At 45.7% G+C, this 16,808-nt stretch overlaps 1 pseudogene; it reads right to left on the minus strand.

Moving 5' to 3' along the window:
* Positions 1-13,320: 13,320 nt before the first annotated feature.
* LOC138092294 (olfactory receptor 9I1-like) lies at positions 13,321-14,161 on the minus strand (annotated as a pseudogene).
* Between the last annotated feature and the right edge of the window lie 2,647 nt (positions 14,162-16,808).

Below are 16,808 nucleotides of genomic sequence, written 5' to 3' on the forward strand. Positions count from 1 at the left end.
CCAAGGACCCGGGCACAGGGGCTGCCCTGTCCTGTGGGCGGGAGGCTGGGGCTTCCCGGCCAGCAGACCCCCTGGGCCTGGCTTCCCCCAGAGACTCCAGACACCTGTGCTGGGTCTTTTGGAGACCCTGAACAGGAGCACAGTGGGCATCGACGAGCTCCCACACTTCACCCCCACCACTGTACCCTTGGGCTTCTCCAGGGCTCTGGGACACCCTCCCAGTCCTCATTCCAGCAGCCTCTTCCTGGCCGCTCACCCTCTGACCGGTCCTGAAGCTCCTGACGTCCTGGCTGAGGGAGGCATTGGCTGGGACAGTGGGAGCTGGGGATGTGCCCTGCCCAGCAAGCCCTTCCTTTCTTCCAGGATGCTGCAGCAGGGGGCCCGTGTTTCTGAACGCCTCAGACTTCCCTGGCCAGGGTCTCCTGGGCCTGCTTACACTGCAGAATCTTCGAAGCCAAAATTAACCCAGTGATTCCAGCAGAGAGGCCTGAGGTCTCCAGGAAAGGGCTGGAGAACAGGCCAGAGAAGCAGCTGGTGGCCTGTGGCTGCCGGCCTCCGGGAGGCCTGACTGTCACCGGGGTGGGGAAGCTGACATGGGGCTCCTGGGAGCCACAGCCTTAGGGGTCAGCTTCACGCTGCTTTGGGCTGTACTCAGAGTTGTGTGGCAAACACCCCAATGGGCCTCCATTTTCTCTCCTGTGGTAGGAAAATACTGGAGTCCATGGGTGATTCTCAGATTTGACTTCAGCAGCAAATCCCTCTTGTGACACACGACAGAGGCTCAGTGTGTGGAGTCTGGTGGGGCCGAGACACCCTCTGTGGGGCCAGGGAGGTTTTGCCTTTCGTTTTGCCCGCTGGCCTCTCCCTGACCTCTCTCAGTGGTTTCGTGGGCTTCTTGAAAGTATCTTCCACCTGTAAGGACCACAATGTGATGCTGGTGCCTGAATGTCCTAGAAGGCTTCTTTCAGGGTGAATTCTAATTTTCTCTTGTTTTGAATTGTACACTTTATTTTTTCTTCCAGTTTTATTGAAATAGAATTGACATGTTGTTGTTTAGTTGCTAAGTCGTATCTGACTTTTGCGACCCCATGGACTGTAGCCCACCAGGCTCTGCTGTCCATGGGATTTTCCTAGGCAAGAATACAGGAGCGGGTTGCCATTTCCTTCTCCAGGGCATCTTCCCGATACAGGGACTGAACTCTCAGCTCCTGCATTGGCAGGCGGATTCTTTACCGCTGAGCCCCCAGGGAAGCCCAGAATTGACACACAGCCCTGGACAAGTTTAACGTGTACAGCATGACGATTTGACTCACACACGTCAGGAAATGATGACCACAGTAAGTTTACTGAACATCCATCATCAGAGATAAAAATAAAAGAAATAAATGTCATTTCTTGTGATGAAAACTGTTAGGATCTACTCTCGAAACAGCTTTCATATATAGCATACAGCAGGGTTAATTATGGGGATTCCCTGGTAGCTCAGGTGGTAAAGAATCTGCCTGCGACGTGGGAGACCTGGGTTCAGTCCCTGGGTTGGGAAGATCCCCCAGACGAAGGCATGGCTACCCACTCTGTATTCTGGCCTGGAGAATTCCATGGACAGAGGAGCCTGGGGGCTACAGTCCACGGGGCCACATATTTATCATGCTGTACGTTACATCCCTAGTATTTATTTATAACTGGAAGTGAGTGCATTTTGCCTATCTTCATCCAATTTTCCTTCTTCTCCCTTCAGTTTTCAAGTGACTATGACCACAGGAGCATTGGAATAGTTGTAACTGTTTATTTATTTTAAAAAAATTTATTGGAGTATAGTTGATTTACAGTGTTGTTAGTTTCAGGTGTACAGCAAAGTGATTCAGTTTTATATATATGCATAAATATATCCATTCTTTTCAGATTCTTTCCCCATGTAAGTTATAATAGAATATTGAGCAGAATTTTTCATGCCATACAGTACGTCCTTGTTGGTTTTATATTATAATATTTTATATATAATAACATTATATTATATATATATAATACTGTGTTTTTGCTAATTCTAAACTCCTAATTTATCTCTCCCTGCAAAGTCTCTGCTTTGGTAACTCTAAGTGAAGTTACTTACTAAAAAGAAGCAGGCTCACAGATTTTGAAAACAAACTGCTGGTTTGTAACCTTGACCCAGGAGGGATCCGGGCTGAGGAGGGGCCAGGGAGCGTCTGGACTCGGGTTAGAAGGGCATGCGCAGGGATTATACACTGTGCTCGAGGGGAGACCAGGAACACGGAGTGAGCAGAGGCTGTTAATAAACTAAGGGCCCGTGGGTTGTGCCAGGGACAAACACAGTCCTGGTTCCAGAGAGCTCAGGTGAGCGCCGGAGGGCAGGTATGAGGGGGCAGTTTCGGGGCAGAAACGACTGCACAGTGTGGAAAGCACCCTTGAACCCACGCTCCCATTCAGTCCTCATTATCCTCCGGGTGACGCAGGACTTGTCGTTCTCATTTTACAGGTGGGAAGTGCAGAGAGATGGAGCAGTTTGCTCCGGGTCACGAAAGCCGTAAATGCAAGATACAGGCTTCGAACCTGAGTCACCTGGACCCGGGCCCACTCCTGCGCCGAGTGACAAGGCAGTCCTTCTGAAACGGGACAGGGCGTCACTTGCAAGAGCCGCTTGGATAAAAGGCCGGGGCGGCTTGTGTGTTTTGAGATATCTCCCAATGCAGGGGGTGGATCGGCGGAGCTTTGTCCTTTCCCACCCCGGCTGCCGCACAGAGCAGGCTGCACATCCTGCCACGAGCTCTAGAAAAGCCTTGGGAGGCTCAGGGCTGCCGCGTCCCTGCCCTGGCTGATGGCTGAAGCCTGAAATTCTTTGTTGTATAACCGCCCCGCCCACCCCATCAATGAGAAGGAGCCCAGCCGTCGTATAGAGGCTCCTCTAGTGGAAGCTCTCGGGAGACAGCTTGGACATTCCCCAGGATTCGAACCCTGACTCAGACCCGCCATCTGTGTGAGTCTATGGGGTCGCACAGAGTCGGACACGACTGAAGTGACTTAGCAGCAGCAGCAGCAAGACATTCAGTTCCCTGGGTCTCACTTTCGTTTCTCCAAAGATGGGAGCTATTGTGCATCCCACTCGCTCGGCTGTTGTGAAACTTAAACGTGATAATTAGGCGCTCAGCAGAGCTTGGTACATTTTAAAGTGCTGTGGAAAATAAGGGACGGCTGAGCCAGGACTGGAAGCACGGGAACAGCAGCACATTAGCGTCACTAGCGTCTCGGGGAGGCTCCCGGCAGCAGGTGGGCTGGAGGGCTGGGTGCAGGGACTGTGCACTGGTCAGCCTGAAGGGGGCGCCAGGGAGGACGGAACGCGCGCGGCGGGACGGCAGGGCCCAGGAGCGCGCATCCCGGCCAGCCATCGGCTTTACGAAATGAAGCTTCATTGCAGCGCCGTCAGGATAATTTGTTTAGTGTTGCCTTCGGCTGCTTTCTCACCCTACTGGAAGACGAGCAGCTTTGACAGAGGCTGGATCGGCCAGCAAGGCCTAATATATTTACAGTCTGTTTCTCTCCAGAAAAAGCTTATCTGATGCTGCTTTAAAGCAACTCTTCAGTTCAGTTCAGTTCAGGCGCTCAGTCCTGTCCGACTCTTTGCGACCTGATGAATTGCAGCACGCCAGGCCTCCCTGTCCACCAACTCCCGGAGTTTACAAGAAATACAGAGGACGGTGACATACGTGTTTTCCATTGCCGAGTGACAGATCGCCACAAACTTAGTTGCTTAAGATGATGAGCAAACATGAGTTCTTGGGTCTGGTGCACAGTGAAGACAGACGATACTGAACCGTCAGGGTCCGGGGCAGAGGGAGGGAGGGCCAGGCGAGGAGGCGAGTGGCTCCCGCTCCCCGAAACCTCTCTCTCCCGAGGGGTTCAACAAAGCATTCTCTCTCTCTTTTTTTTTGAATTTATATCTAAAAACAAGTTTTTATTGGCGTATAGTTACTTGTACTTATTTACAAGGTTGTGTTAGTTTCAGGTGTACAGAAAGTGGCTCAGTTATACATATACATATATCCGCTCATTTTTTTCCCCAAAGACTCTGTTTGTGTAATTACAGGGTATTGAGTAGAGTTTCCTGTGCTACGCAGCTGGCACTTACTAGTCATCTATCTCATCTACAGTAGAGTGTATCCGTCAGTCCCGGTTTCCCAGCGCGCCCCTCTCCTCACTTACCCCTGGTAAACGTGCTTGTTCACCGCATCCGTGACTCTGCTTTTGTATCAGCAAACATTCCTCGTTTTGGATTTTTAAAATTGGGGTATAATCGCTTACCATGTTGTGTTAGTTTTTGCTGCACAGCAAAGTGATCAGCTGTGTGTACGCGTGTATCCCCTCCCTCTTGAGCCTCCCCCCCGCCCCCCGTCCCCACCCCCAGGTCCTCACAGGGCGCGGAGCCGAGCCCCACGTGCTAGCCAGCCAGCTCCGGGTACCTGATCGTCTCACACGTGCTCGTGTATTACGTCAGTGCTGCTTTCCCGACTCCTCCCACTCTCTCCTCCCCCCACCCCCACTGTGTCCGCAAGCCCGTTCTCCACGTCTGTATTCCTGCCCTGCAAGGATGTCCCTCTGTACCGTTTTTCCAGGTTTCATATATATATATATGTGAGTTATATTCAGTATTTGTTTTGCTCTTTCTGACTTCACTCTATATTACAGACTCTAGTTTCATCCACATCACTACAAATGACCCAATCTTGTTTCTTTTTTTTTTTTTTTTTGACTAATGTTCTTTTGTATATCTGCACAGCATCTTTTTTTAAGCCCCTCATCTGTTGATGGACATTTAGGTGCTTCTGTGTCCTGGCTATTGAAAATAGAGCTGCAGTGGACAGCGGAGCACAGGCGAGTTTTTGAATTATGGTGTTCTCAGGCTGTGTGCCCAGTAGGGGGATTGCTGGGTAGTTTCGGTAGTTGATGGCAAGGTTAGGGAGGGGTGAAGTTGGTTGTTCAAGCTCCTTGGTGCGGGAATCCTTTGTCTGAATCGTCGGGTCATGATGTTCCTATGTTGCTCCCGCTGCGGCTGCTAAGTCGCTTCAGTCGTGTTCGACTCCGTGCAACCCCATAGACGGCAGCCCACCAGGCTCCTCCATCCCTGGGATTCTCCAGGCAAGAACACTGGAGCGGGTTGCCATTCCCTTCAATGCATGAAAGTGAAAAGTGAAAGTGAAGTCGCTCAGTCGTGTCCAACTCTTAGCGACCCCATGGACTGCAGCCCACCAGGCTCCGCCGTCCACGGGATTTTCCAGGCAAGAGTACTGGAGTGGGGTGCCATTGCCTTCTCTGGGTGTTCCTATAAACCTCCAATAAAGACAATGTCATTCTCAGTTCTGCCACTTTTTGTCTCTGTATGAATGGAAAACCCTTATACTCTTAAAGGTCAGAACCTTGAGTACTGACTATCTTATACATTTCAGGCTATAGGCAACATTCTTAACTCTAAACAAAAGCATAGACTACAAAGGCTGAAGTGAAGGAAACACATCTAATCTAATATGGAGGCAGAGTTGCTCTTCCCTGTTACAAAATGGCATGTATTTATTATCTCATAATGTCCATGAATGGAGAAGGAGATGGCACCCCACTCCAGTGTTCCTGCCTGGAGAGTCCCAGGGACGGGGGAGCCTGGTGGGCTGCCATCTGTGGGGTCACACAGAGTCGGACACGACTGAAGCGACTCAGCAGCAGCAGCAATGTCCATGAGATGGCCATCAGGTCTTGAGTTATCCGTGTCTTCTGCTCAGGGTCTCCTACGGCTGAAATGTAACCACTGGTGAAGGTGAAGGTGAAGTCGCTCAGTCGTGTCTGACTCTTTGCGACCCCGTGGACTGTAACCTACTAGGCTTCTCCATCCATGGGATTCTCCAGGCAAGAATACTGGAGTGGATTGCCATTTCCTTCTCCAGGGGATCTTCTCGATCCAGGGATCGAACCCAGGTCTCCCACATTGGAGGCAGACGGTTTAACCTCTGAGCCACCAGGGAAGCCTGGGTGGGATAATAATTTCACCTGATCCTCAAAGTTCTCTTTGAGTCCCTTCAGGTTGTTGGCAGAATTCATTGCTTTGTGAGTTTAGGACTGTGGTGCCCATTTCCTTGGTAGCTGCAGGCCAGGCAGGAGCTGGTTTCAAGCCCACCCTTGCCTCTTGGCCCCCTCTCACTGAGTGGAAGCTTGCTTCTACAAGGCATGTAAGACGATGTTTTGAATTTTTCTTTGAGGCTTCTTCCCTGGTGGCTCAGATGGTAAAGCATCTGCCTACAATGTGGGAGATCCGGGTTCAATTCCTGGGTCGAGAAGATCCCCTGGAGAAGGAAATGGCAACCCACTCCAGTACTCTTGCCTGGAAAATTCCATGGACAGAGGAGCCTGGTGGGCTACAGTCCATTGGGTCGCAAAGAGTCAGACACGACTGAGCGACTTCACTTTCTCTTTGAGGCTTACTCCATCAGGTCAGACCCGGTCAGGCTAACTGTCTGTTTGGATGAACTCAGAGTCAACTAATTGGCGACCCTCTTACATCTTAAAAATCTGGTACTCTCATAACAGAAGTGCTATCCCATCGTATCTCAGGGGCTGCCCTCATCCTAGGAGAGGGGATTGTAGAATTCCGCCCACTCCAACCACTCAGACAAATCTAGAATGTAGAATATTTATAACACAGCAATGTGTCTCGGAACAAGGGAAAAGGAAGGAGGACTGTATGAGATTAAAAGAAGGCAGAAAATGAGGCAGTCAAATGCAGGGCTTTAATTTAGACTGGACCTGGATTAAAACTAATAAAAAGTGCAAAACCCATTCTTGGGTAAATAAGGAAAATATGAATGAGAACAAGATATTAAATATTGTGATGGGATAATTGGTCGTTTTCTTAGGTGTGATAGTATCGCAGGGAAGAACCAAATCCAACTCCATGTTGGAACTGTTTCTTTGACTTGCTTTTCGTTGCCTTTGTTATTATAATCATACAGAAGGGAACTTATCTCAAAGAACCCTGACCCTCTGTGAATGGTCCCTGGACCCTGTCCACCTGTGAATGGTCAGAAGGAAGACATTAACACATCCCCTGTCCCTCTGCCCCTGAGGTCCACTAGCTCTCTCACAACTCTGGAAGAGGGTGCCATGGAGAACAGAACGGTGGAGAAAGAACTAACCCCTGGGTTAGGACAGCTGCCAGTAGAGTCCTTTTTTGCTTGCTATTCTAGGAGATATTTGCAAGATTAATGGCCTTTTTACTTTGTTTCTTTACCTCTCCCAATCTTTGACCTGTAAAAGAACCTGGCATTCAGACCTCAGAAGATGCTGCTTTGAAACATTAGTCGGCCATCTTCTCCATCTGCTGGCTTTCCAAATAAAGTATTCCTTGCCTCAGTACCTGGTCTCCGATTCACTGACCTGCCATGGGACAAGCAGAGCGAACTTGGACTCGGTAACAGTGGTATTATAATATCATAGTCATGTAGAAGAATATCCGTAATATCCATAGTATTTAAAAAAGATCATTGAAGTGTAACAAACACTCAGAAAAATTAACGGCATACATGAATTTTCAGTCTGAACAGACCTGAGTTACTAGCGCCGGATGGAAATCAAAGACATCACTAATCCCTGAAGCCCTTCTGTGTGCCATTCCAATCATTCCTCCTGACCCAGGTCTAATAGCACTGATTACTTTGTTTGCCTCTGTCCTTCATGTATCTGGAATCATATAATATATAGTCATTTGCGTCTGATTCCTTTCATTCAACATTATACTACTGAGATTCATCCAGCTGTTGCAGCAAACTATAATAGTTTTGAGGGAATCACTACTGTTTCTTCATAGAGGTGTCTAGTATGCTTTAAGAAATTTTTGCTGAATGGAGAATATTCTTAATTCTGTTTTTTCACATTGAACTGTATGTTTCAGTGAAAATAAGTACACATGTGCATTTTTTGACCTTTAGTTAGAACACCTACTTTTCTTTGATAATTTCTTTTAAGACAAAAATCATAAAATTATGATCTTTTGAATGTTTCATCAAATTTAAATGTTGAATGAAAAATGATTGACTTTATTATTTCATTCCAGTTCAGAAGAGAAATTTCTCCAAGTCAATCAGGGACTTCACCAAAAAGAGTCTTGTCACAAGTCGATGTAATCCAAGCCACAACTATGTAAATTCAGAATTAAATCTTGTACATTGATTTGTGTGTGTGTTTAGTTTTTCCTTTTCAATGGAATGGATAAATTTCAATTTCAATGCCTTCTAGTTTGCAAGACTTGCTTTCAATGCTTGGAACTTGCTAAAACCTTCAAAAGTTGAAGGTTCTTGTGCTCCATTCCTTACATTTTTTGATTAAAGATCAAGATTTCTAACTGATTTTAAATAAATACAATTCAAATTTTGGGAACACTTAAACAAAGGAGCTCAATATTATTGTAGATCACTCAGGCTGATTAAAGAGGAGCATTTCAAAGGCTTACATACTTCTATGATGCTGTGGATAAGAAGCAGGAAAGAAATGTTGAGCTGCCATGCCAGAGAGTTTTTGTTTTTGTTATTCAATCCCATCTTGATCAAAACAGTTTGTACTCCCTTTTAAACTGTATCGCTATGAAAATACTTGTAAATGCTAAAAACTATAGCTTCTATTTTGATGGAAAAACCATCATAACTTATTTGGATGTGATTCTAAATTATGTGTGCCACAGTTGACTTCAAATATAAGTCTGTGCCATAGGTTTCATAATTCAATAAGAACATCCTTTTCTTTTTTTCATGATTTCGTGCTTCAGTAAAACTTGTATTTGTCTTACCAGCACATAAACAAGGAAGTGTTGTTTTCAAGCTTGACATTTTATGTGGAATTTACAGCAGCGTTCACAATAATGTCAGCTATTTCATATTTGTCAGAATAACTCTCAATAGCTTTGCTTTGAGGAATTGGGAAAAAAAATCAAATTATTGGAGTAGATTTTCTGTTTGAAGTTTTTAATGACGCTGACATAAAACCATTGTCATTTCACTGTGTGAAATTATAATTTTCTATTGGAGACAAGACATTGCCAAGTATTGTTTTATTTTCTCTCTGTGCACAAAACATTGAAATTAAAGAAATGAGCTAAATTAGTTTCGATGAGTTTGAAAAGTCGTGCTGTGCGGAGTGAAATGTAGACACACCTCCTATTTGAATTGTTGTCGTCGGGCACAGGCTTTGAAAGCAAGGGCGATGCATCTTCAGGTGATTCGCACCTTCTACTGTCCAAATCCTCATGGACAGAACTGAGACGTCTGCAGTGGCTGATAAATGACGACAAACATTTTGTGCAAAATATATGTTCATCATTAACTGTCTTGAGTAACATGCACTTCTGTTTTTTTTTCCACCAAAAGTGCTCGCTGCAAAATATGCAAATGATACCAAACAATAATATATATTGGCCTGACTTTGGCCTTGTACAAAAATGGACCAAAGTGCTGTGGCAAAAGCTTTCAGACTACTCTCTAATACAGTATAGCAGGAGGTCATTTATACCCAGGAGTCAGCCTAGTGGACAACCTTGGCATCATGTGCTGAGTCATGGACCACAGTACAGTTGGCTAGTACACCAGTGGCTGCCAGGAGCAGCAGATTTGAATATTTCTCTCAACACCATCCTAGACCTAAGAAAAGAGCTGTCTCTAGATCCTATGTCTGGGTGATTTCTTTTTTCTTTAAAAAAATTTTTTTTTAAGCAGAGGGCACCTTACTTGCTGTCCTCGGACAAGAGATTTCATTCTGGAAAGAATCAAATAAAGAGAGACGAGACTTGGCTGATTAGTCTTTCAGATTTAAACACATATCAGCGTGATAGCCCTGCTCCCTGTGAACATGTCCCCCGCACTATTAGACTGACCACGGTAGAAGGTAGAAGTACAACAATGGAAGTCTGTCAAGCTGTCAGTTAAAAAGTGGAACGTCTGGGACAAATGCTCCCCTGGCTAGGATGCCAGGCAACAGGTATCAGTGAAGGCCGCCCGGGGAGCCTCTCAGTCGGCAGTGTGCTTTCCTTCCTCTCCTCCTTCCCTGCGCCCCACCTCCCTCCCTGCCTCCTTCCTTCCTTCACCTTTCTTCTTTTTCTTTCCTGCCTTTCTCTTTTTCTTCGTGAAGCATTAAAGCCTTTCCTTCCTTCAAGGTAACTGATGCTAAATACAGGTTTATGGTTTCACAGCAGCGGCACTTTATTGAGGTATAATATGAATATAGTAACTGACGACATGACAGTGAGTGAACAGGGCTCCCCTGGCGGCTCAGATGGGAAGGCATCTGCCTGCAATGCGGGAGACCTGGGTTCGATCCCTGGGTTGGGAAGATCCCCCGGAGAAGGGCATGGCAACCCACTGCACTGTTCTTGCTTGGAGAATCCCCACAGGCAGAGGAGCTTGGAGGGCTGCAGTCCATGGGGTCACAAAGAGTCGGACACGACGGAGCAATGAAGCAAAGCACACGCAGCCACTGAACAACAGCAAAATACACCAAGTGTTGCAGTTTAAGTGTGCAGATCAATGAGTCTTGACAGCAGGCATGTTCACACACAGCCACCGCACAGATCAAGCTATAGCAGATTTCCGTAGCCCAGGAAATCCTCCCTGCTCCTTCCCAGACCGTCATCCTTCCCTCATCCTCCAGAGGCAGCCACCACCTGTTTTCCGTTTGCATAGGTCAGTGTCTCTACCTGAACTTCGTAGAGGTGAACCCTTTCTGTCTGGCTTCTTTCATTCATCATAACTTTCTTTTTTTGAGATTGTCCATGTTGTTGTATGCATCATCAATTGTTCATTTCTTTAAAAACTGCTGAGTGTGAATAGACTACAATTCATTTATCCATCCTCTGTACACATTTGGGTTGTTTTCAGTGTCGGGTTGCTATGAATAAAGCTGCAGTGGACGTTGCTATAAAAGTTGTTTTGGGTGAACATAGGCATTTATTCTCATGAGTCCATACCAAGGAGAAGGGATGACTGGGACACAGGGTAGATGTATCTTTAACAGTGTAAGAAACTGGAGAATGATTCTCTGGAGTCTTATGATTTTATACTGATCGTACCAAGGGTCAGAAAGCACACGGAGAGATTGGAGTTCTTGCCACAGGAGTTCCCACATTGTAGGTGGGAATGTCTTGGCAGTTGTTTAAAGCTTATCCAATTCCTTCAACAAATGTAGGATAATTCAGATTTTATTATTAGTTTAGTTTGTGAAGCTTATGTTTATTAGGGAATTTGTCTATTTTCTCTGTTATCAAATTTATTGGCATGATCTTGGTTATACTATCTCCTTATTCTATTTTATGATACCTATAGGATCTGTAGTAATGCCCTTTAAAAATTTATATTACTGGTACTTGGGACTTCTATTAATCTTTTCAAGGAAGCAAAGTTTGAGTTCTTGTTGAGTTTTTAAAAATCTATTTTTATTAACAGCTTTGTTGAGGTATAATTGACACTCATCTATTTTTTATGTCATGGATCTTTCTCTCATCTTTACAGCTTCTTTTATTCTATTTTCTTTGGGTTTAATTTGGTCTTCTTTTTTCTAGCTTCTTGAAGTGGAAGCTTAGATAATTGATTCAAGACATTTCCCCCTTAGTATAGCCATTTAGAACTCTAAGCACTGCTTTAATATCATCCCCATCCCAAATTTTCATATTTATTTTTTTAGTGCTCAGTTTAAAATATTTGCTTATTTCCATTTTTATTTTTCCTGCACAGGTTATTTAGGATTGTATTCTTTAATTTCGTTTAATCATTAATTTCTAACATTATTGGGCTTCCCTTGTAGCTCATTCGGTAAAGAATCTGCCTGCAGTGCAGGAGACCTGGGTGCGACTCCTGGGTTGGGAGGATCCCCTGGAGAAGGGAATGGCAACCCACCCCAGTCCTGTGGCCTGGAGAGTCCCGTGGACGGAGAGTCCCGTGGACGGAGGAGCCCGGCGGGCTGCAGTCCACGGGGTGTCAAGTGTTGCGAATGACTTATTGACTCAACCGCCATTAGCATTATTCGTTTAATTCATTGTGGAAAGAGAACTTGTCTGTCTTGACTTCATTTCTTTGTGATTTACTGAGACCTGACCAGCATATAATCCACTTTGGTGGATGTTCCACATAAACTTGAACAGAATTTGGATTCTTCTGGCTTTGGATGTGTGGCATTCCATGTATATCAATTAGATCAATTTGGTTAGTGGTATCCAACTGTCTGCGCTTACTGACTTTGACCTACTTTTTCTACATATTACTGAAGAGAAGGGTTAGCATACCCACCTATGTATTTTCTTCACGTATTTTGAAGCTGTGTTATTGGGTGCATAAAGATGTATGATTGTTACGTCCTTCTGAAAAATTCATGTTTTTCTTTATCTCTGCTTGTGTTCTTTTCCTTAAAGTCTCAGGTTCAATAATTACATAGACATCCTAGCTTCTTTATCTTAGTGTTTCCATGAAATATAATTTTTCATTCTTTTGCCTTCAACCAAACTATGCCATATCTTTAAAGAGTGTCCCCTATAAAGAGCATATGGCACAAATGCCTATGGCTGATTCATATTGATGTATGGCATAAGCCATCATAATATTGTAAAGTAATTGTCCTCCAATTAAATAAATAAATTTTAAAAAATAGAAAAAAAGAGCAAACAGCAGGCTATCCATATCATTAAAAAAATCCCTTATTCTCCCATTAGCATGATCCCCAGCTATAATTCTTTCATAAAGAGTAAACGTCGATATTAATGAGCATAGAGACAAAGGATAAAGAAAGGGTAACTGGAGACTCAAGCATGGTTGTGTTGGGGAATGGGAGGTTGGATGTGGTGATCAGTTTACTAGGATTATGCTATCGTTTAGCCCTGTGATATCAGAGAGTTGCCCTAGAACTCTGAGAATTTGGGGGCTGGACTAGAGAGGAAGAGGAAAAGAAAACAGAGGCAGAAGGAACCAGCCAAACAAATTTCACCAAGCTTGCAGCTTTTCTTGCAGAGCTGGTAGTTCGTGCGCACTTCCGAGGTGCTGGTGAAAGCGTTCATTCTTTAGGGTAAGCTTCATACGGCGTTGATGCTACTGATGCTCATCTCTCTGGGGAGAATGTGGGTGGGAATGAAGGACCCTTATCTAAGCTACATCCCTTGGGAACTGAATTATACAAATGGCTTTTCTGATTGCGCCTTCTATGTGTTTGTTCCTCAGACTGTGGGTCAAAGGATACAGCATAGGGAAGACCGCAGTGTAAAAGACACGGTCTTGCTCTCTGGGGACTTTGTCTGAGTCACTTCTCTGGCACGTGAAGGCAAGTGTCGCAGAGAACAAAAGCAGTGAGATGGGAGACGCAGGCGGAGAAGGCCTTGGCTTTCCTGCCAGCAGACGCCACCCTCAGAATCGTTCTGATGATGAGCGGGCAGGGGACCAGGACGACCACGCCCTTGGCCGGGAAGGTGAGTTTGGCAGAAAAGAGGGTGACAGTCTCACTGTGCGTCGTGCTACTGGAGGCAAGCTTTAGCAGGGGTGGGAGAAGGCAGGAGAGGTGGATCTGATTGTCGTCACAGAAGCGGAGGGTACAGGCGCACACGGCACACAGGATGGCCCTCGATGACCCCCAGACACAGGCGTCAGGGACATCGCCACATCCTAGCTCAGAGGATCGCTAACGGCAACAAAGCGGCCATAGGCCATCCCAGCGAGCAGGCAGAGTGAATGGACGGTGAAGCCGATGGGAAAGTCGGTGAAGAAAAGAACTGGGCTGCACATCGGCCATGGGAGATGGCCATTTGGCTTGTGGTCAGCGTGGCCAGGATCGGAGGGGTGATGACCGAGACATAGCAGGCATCCAGCAGGGAAAGAAGGCCCAGGAAGAAGTCCGTGGGGTGCAGAGTTGGGTGTCCCTGGGGGTTAGAGTAAGCATCTCCACATTGCCCAGAAGGGCGACTAGATAGAAACTGCGAAACATCAGGAAGGGCTGAATGGTCAGTTCGGGGTGGTCTGTGAACCCACAGAATGAACTCTGTTGCCGTAGTGAGATCTCTTCAGCCACGGGTTCCATGCAGCTGGGTGGCCTCAGAAAGAGAATGGAATTAGAGATTCCAGACCTGCAGGCCTGTGTCTTCTTTCATGTCAGATGTTAGCTGAAAATCTTATGTATTTCTGCTCAGAGAGAGAAAAGAATGTTATGATTTAAAGACTCCGCAGGCACTGCCCCAGTGGTCCAGTGGCTGAGACTCCGAGTTTCCAGTGCAGGGGGCCTGGGTTCGATCCCTGGCCAGGGAACTAGATCTCACATGCTGCAACAAAAGCTTCCGCATGCCACAAAGGATTGAAGATTCTGCGTTCTGTAGCAAAGACCTGGTGCATCAATCGGAGGGAGATAAATAAAAATAAATAATAGCAACAAAAGAATCTACAGCTGGCGGTTACTATGGAGCGTGCTTACCTACCTGTGCATCCTTCTGGAAAATGGACTTGGGGTAGGCATTTCCTCAGGTTCACTTGCTTGCTGTCTAAGGTCCAAGACAACACTTGCTTATTGTCTGTCTAAGACCAGAGAGCCTTAGACTATCAAGACTGGAAGGGACCAGTCTGGAGTCTCCCTTTCCTAGACTATCCCCAGCAGACTGTCACGCAGTCCAGCTGTGCACCAGGGCGCCTTACCTGGATTCCAGAGTTGGGCCCTGACAACTCCCAGCACGATGTAGACTGTGATGAGAAAGGTGCCTCCAGGGTGGTCAGACGCAGGGTCCTCTGTTGCCTGATGGGGACTTTCTGGGCAGTCTACCTTTGGAAAATTCTTCCTGTGGGGAAAGCCGCATTGCCCTTTCTGCATCTTCTACACATTAGTACTGGGTTTCCCAGCTGGCACAGTGGTGATAATCTGCCAGTGCAGGAGATGCAGGTTTGATCCCTGGGTCCGGAAGATCCCCTGGAGGAGGAAAGGCAACCCCCTCCAGTATTCTTGCCCGGGAGACCCCATGGACAGAGAAGCCTGGCAGGCTACAGTCCACCAGGTTGCAAAGAGCTGGACACGACTGAGCGACTGAGTTTAAGGTTAAGTTTTCCACATTAGTATTATGCTTGATTCTGCATGTTGAGCAAGACCCCTCTCTCCCAAGACAGAGAGCGATCATGCCCACTCTTATCTCGTCTCTTATTCTTCAAGTCAAACATTTCCAGTCATTTCAGCAATTCCCGGTGAGCCCTTTCATAATTTATTTTTGTTCTGCTATGAACACAGTTATCATCTGTCTCGGATCTCTTTTTGGAGGAGCCTTGAGAGAAAGCAATTCTGTGAAAATCGTTAGATTTATGAGGCTCTCATTCTGCGTTGGACGTTTCCACATTAATTGACTGCTTTCTCTCAATAATCCTGAAATAGCCGTTACGAATTTTCACTCTTGAAATGTGTAGGCTGAGGGTCAGGAAGCTAAAGTGGCTCGTCAAAGGATAAATTGCGAGTGCAGAAGCCGGAGCTTAAGCTATGGCGTCACGACTCCAGGGCACTGCTTCTTTCATCACCTACACTGGTCCTTCTTAACCACCAGCCGTCTCCTTTAATCTCTAGCTTCTGTAGTCTAGAGGAAGCTCATAGCAAGGGGGTTAATAGAAATCAGGTTGATTCTTCACTTTCTAGGGGTGAAAATGGGTTCTTTGTTAGCTACTCATTGTTCCAGGCTCTGCACTCTGGAATGAAGCCTCTAGGGGGGTGTGGGTGGAGGCTTCTCCATCACCTGGAGACTCACCGGGAGGCTGGTTGGAGTCAGGGTTGAAGACTTGTTTGTGAGCTAGGGGTTCTCACCAGCCAAAGAACTTCCATAAAACATTTTGGGCTGTCTGCCAGTTTTGATCCTGAGAATTTCAAGGCTCATAAGGCAAAGTCAAATTCCTAGTATCTCAGACTGCCAGGCCCTCCTAGTTTCTGATAATTACCGTATCAAATCTGTTGATTGGCAGTAGCTTGAGTATCGACCACCCTGGTTCACCCCATTGTTCTTGTCTTTGATCGTAAGTGCCTTTCCTCCAGAGCACTGCTATTACTGTGATTTTTCTGTGTTCCTACCTTCAGTTTATTTCTGTCCTTCTGTGGAGTGTTTCCCATCACTTTTCTCTTTTTTACTCCTCATAACTTACACGTGGGTGTGGCTATTCACCCCCTGGAGGTCCATCATCTTATTGAAAAACTGAAAATTTTTTTTCACCTTTTTTTTTTTTTTCTAGTTCAAATACTTTAAAAAGAGAATTTGATGTATCCAGCTGCCTTTTTGGGAGCCAGTCCAAAAGTTAAAAAGTTGAAATCATATAGCCAGCCTACATGTTAACTGTCTGTTGTGTCCAAAGGGTCAGTTATGTGGTACAAAATAGAGCTTCATGCCTTCCCCTGGATTGTGGAAGATGCTGGCATTTTGGTATCTTTTTGAGACCCAAGTCTTGAAAACTCAGCTTGGAACTTATTGGTATAGACATCCTGAGTTTGCACTCACATCTATTATTCTGTTCCAAGACTCTATAAATCCTTATTTCAAAGCAGCATTCTTTATCCTTATTTAGCCACACACCCCTTTTCTCCTTCTTTCCATAGAGATGAAAATTTAAAGACATGGAACCCATGCTTTAGGACACGCTTAACTAAATGTCCTCCAACTCTTTTCGCTACGCTTGTCTCTGAATCATAAGATTAGAAATGTAAGTTTCTTTGAAGCATTTAAAAGATTACTTTGAAAATTTCAGTATTTGGACTAAATAGCTAGCAAATTCAGATTTCTAAACAAT

This window comes from Capricornis sumatraensis, chromosome 16 (assembly GCF_032405125.1).
Source record: "Capricornis sumatraensis isolate serow.1 chromosome 16, serow.2, whole genome shotgun sequence".
NCBI lineage: Eukaryota > Metazoa > Chordata > Mammalia > Artiodactyla > Bovidae > Capricornis > Capricornis sumatraensis.